Source organism: Lynx rufus, unplaced genomic scaffold (genome assembly GCF_022079265.1).
Source record: "Lynx rufus isolate CCGP_SWC_20201006 ecotype Redwood Valley unplaced genomic scaffold, mLynRuf1.p SCAF_2, whole genome shotgun sequence".
NCBI classification, from domain to species: Eukaryota; Metazoa; Chordata; class Mammalia; order Carnivora; family Felidae; genus Lynx; species Lynx rufus.
This window is the reverse complement of record NW_025814834.1, coordinates 18,511,703-18,515,909: the sequence shown is the minus strand read 5'-3', so window position 1 is coordinate 18,515,909 and position 4,207 is coordinate 18,511,703.

Here is a 4,207-nt window from a genome sequence, read left to right as displayed (position 1 = left end):
TAGATTAAATCATATGGAAACATTTTAAGTTAAAAAAAAATAGTCAAATATTAGCAATTTTGTAAGTTTCAATCTAACAGAACTGATGGTGGATTTCACAGATACGGCGTTCTGGAGTTCACAAATGGCAGGTTCTTCAACAACTGTTCTTTCTTAGGGACCTACGTCAAAAGCTGGACCCCCATGGCAGAGGGCCCTCACATGCACACCTGCATCAAGAGCCTCCACAGTGTCATCAGCCTGACATCAGGTTGTGATCAGAGATTCTGACAAAGCCTTGAGAAATACCCTGAATCTACTGGGATGACTCATAACTATCTTAAAACAGACAAAATGAAATCAATGAAATAATAGCAGTTAGCCATAGTTTTATCGGGGTGTAGACTTTGAGAGGAGGCAAAAGGCTTAGGTCATGATACGACTTAAGCCCAAATGTGTGAGCCACAAGATTAACCTCTTTTTATGGAGCTCACTGTGTCCCACTGCAGATAACAGAGGATTGCAGATAGCAATCTCCTCTCCCGTCCCCCAGTCAGTATGACAGATGGCCATCCTATAGCTTATATATTATGAATACTGATTCTCTTGGCCTCAATTCCAAATTCTTGGGAAAGAATCTGATTGGCCGTATAGCCAAATACAGCAGATGCTCCTGGTGCCCCGGGCCACATTTGCTTGGTCCATCTATGACTTCAGCTACTGCTGGGGACAGTTCCTATAAGCCTGACTGGCTTCCCACCTCAAAACCTAGCCTCACCATTTCTGCCCCTGGGGCAAAGCCTCCATAGCTCAGTCAGCTCACACACAGGTGCAGATTGGCTGTGCCAAGTGGGTGTGGGAGAGTTATCACCCCCAGCAACAATCCCCAACTTACGAGTCCGCCCAGCCTTCTGTCCTTTAGAAAGACAATTCTGAGGTGCATTCTATATCCCAGTGGAACTGAGCTCCTATTACCACAGTGGTAATCAGTTCAATAACATTCTTTTTCTTTTTAATGTTTATTTATTTTTGAGAGAGAGACTGTGTGTGAGTAGGGGAGGGGCAGAGAGAGAGGAGAGAGAGAGAATCCAAAGCAGGCTCCGTACTGCCAGTGCAGAGTCTGACGTGGGTCTTGAACCCATGAACCGTGAGATCATGAGTCACTGAGCCACCCAGGCATCCCTCAGTAACATTCCTTTTTTTTTTTTTTTTAACATTTATTCATTTTTGTTTTTTTTTTTTTTAATGTTTATTTATTTTTTTTTTAATTTTTTTTTTTCAACGTTTATTTATTTTTGGGACAGAGAGAGACAGAGCATGAACGGGGGAGGGGCAGAGAGAGAGGGAGACACAGAATCGGAAACAGGCTCCAGGCTCTGAGCCATCAGCCCAGAGCCCGACGCGGGGCTCGAACTCACAGACCGCGAGATCGTGACCTGGCTGAAGTCGGATGCTTAACCGACTGCGCCACCCAGGCGCCCCAACATTTATTCATTTTTGAAAGACAGAGAGAGACAGAGAGTGGGGGAGGGGCAGAGAGAGAGAGAGGGAGACAGGACAGAATCTGAAGCAACCTCCAGGCTCTGAGCTGTCACCAGAGCCCAACACGGGGCTCGAACTCACAGACCGCCAGATCATGACCTGAGCCAAAGTTGGATGCTCAACCGACTGAGTCACCCAGGTGCCCCTCAATAACATTCTCTATTGGTTTTCTTTCCTTCCTTGTCTCCGTCTCCCTACTTTGGCTGGGATTACCTCCCACATGAACCACCTGCACCCAGATCCTTATCTCAGGCTATGCTTTTGGGGCAACACAAGCCTAGATACCTAGTATGTGTCAGATGATTACCCCCAGACCAATCATCGTTGGGAGGGCAGAAACATGGTTGTCCTGAGCCACCCCAGGGTGTGAGGGTGGGTTGAGGGAAGCAACAGCCAGAATTTCCCTGAAGGAATGGCCAAAGTGTACCCCATACACTAACCCCATTTGGCTGAGCTTTTGCACAGAGGTAAGTCAAGGTGTTTCCTGCAGATAAGGTTGGGATTTTTCTTAAAATGTTTTTTTCTAAGTACTTCATAATTGCTCTGGGAAAATAGAATTCCCCCCTTTCATTTTATCCTTTCAGTGATATATTGGAAAGTTACTTTTATTTTTTTGAGAGAAAGAGAAAGACTGTGCACATGTGCGAGTAGGGGAGGAGCAAAGAGAAGGAAAGGGAGAGTATTCCACGCAGGCTCCACACCATAAGCACTGAGCCCAATGCGGGGCTCAAACCTATGAACCTTAAGCTCATGACCTGAGCCGAAGTTGGACACTTAACTAAGCCACCCATGCACCCCAGAAAATTTACTTATTTTAAAATATCTATCTCATACCTAAACTCCTTACTGAACTCTAATTCTAAACATTGCCCCCACTCCAGTTCAAGCCATCATCATCTCTTGCTTGGATTGTAGCAGCTGGTATCCTATCTGGTCTCCCTTCTTCCGATCTCCTAGTTCCTCTGATCTGTTCTCCACTCTGAAGCCAGGGTGATCTTCCCCAAATACAAACCTGATCATGTTCCTCCCCTACTTAAAGTTATCTGTAGTCTCTTGTTATATTTATTTGAGATACTCAAATATTGAAATTCTCAATACTACTGTGGCCTCCACTGTCTGAGCTAATGTGACCCCTGCTAGCTCTCCAGCTTCGCCTCCAGATTGCTTTTTATACCCTAAGATCCAGATGCCCCAAGCTTCCTTAAAGTTGATGTAAAGACCTCGTTCCCTCTCTTATCTCCGGGTCTTTGTCCCTGCTGATTCCTCTGCCTGGGATACCATCTCCTTCCACTCTACTCCTCTCTCCCTTAGCCTTAACTTAGCTATCATGCACTCATCCTTCAGGTTTTGACTTAAAAAGATACTTGTCCACCCCAGACTGGGGGGTCCTGAAATGTATATATTTGCCCTGTATGACATGTCTTTGCATATATCATCCAGTTGCTTCTTCATATGTTTTGATTAAGCTTTTTAAATGTTTTATTTCATTTTAAAAAATATTTTTTAATGTTTATTTCTGAAAGAGAGACAGAATGCGAGCAGGGGAGGGGCAGGGAGAGAGAGGGAGACACAGAATCCGAAGCAGGCTCCAGGCTCGGAGCTGTCAGCACAGAGCCCAATGTGGGGCTCGAACTCACAAACTGCCAGATCATGACCTGAGCTAAGTCGGATGCTTAACTGCCTGAGCCACCCAGGCGCCCCTATTAAGCTTTTTTTTTTTTTTAAGTTTATTTTATTTTTACTTTCAGAGAGAGTGAGCTGGGTAGGAGCAGAGGGGGAGGGGGAGAGAGAGAGAGAAAGAGAGAAAGAGAATCCCAAGCAGACTCTGCACTGTCAGCACAGAGCTTGACTCGGGACTTGATCTCACCAACCCGTGAGATCATGACCTGAGCCGAAATCAAGAGTCGGATGCTTAACCGACTGAGCCCCCCCAGGCGCCCATATGTTTTTATTAATAAGCTCCCAGGGGCGCCTCAGCAGCTGAGGGGCTGAGTTCCTACCTGTGAGAACAGAGGAGACCATGACAGCCTGACACAACTTACTTCATTCTTACAGCAAAACAACTTTACTTCTAAAAACAATTTTTGAGGGGCGCAATTCTGGGTGGCGCAGTCGGTTGAGCGTCCGACTTCGGCCAGGTCACTATCTCGCGGTCCGGGAGTTCGAGCCCCGCGTCAGGCTCTGGGCTGAAGGCTCAGAGCCTGGAGCCTGTTTCCGATTCTGTGTCTCCCTCTCTCTCTGCCCCTCCCCCGTTCATGCTCTGTCTCTCTCTGTCCCAAAAATAAATAAACGTTGAAAAAAAAATATTGAAATACTATCAAACCCACATAAACAAAACCACACAATTCTAGGCACTGCGCTGGGTGCTAGGGACCCAGAACTAGGGAGACGTGGTCCCTGATTTCCCAGTACATTTATGTGCGCCTGTGTGACCAGCTGATTACAATAAGGTGATGTGGGTGCTAGCACAGAACCAGGGAGATCACAGAGCAGGTACTGGGGAGGGTCAGGGAAGTCTTACGGAAAGGGCATCAGAGCTAAACCTGGAGGAAGGATCCGCAGATCCGGAGAAAATTCTGCACTTCGAGGAAATATGGGAATCTTCAGCTCGTGGACAGGAAGTGCAGCCGTGGCAGCGGACGAAAGGGCGAGGGGGGTGTGAGAGCGAGAAGCGGGCAAGGGACCC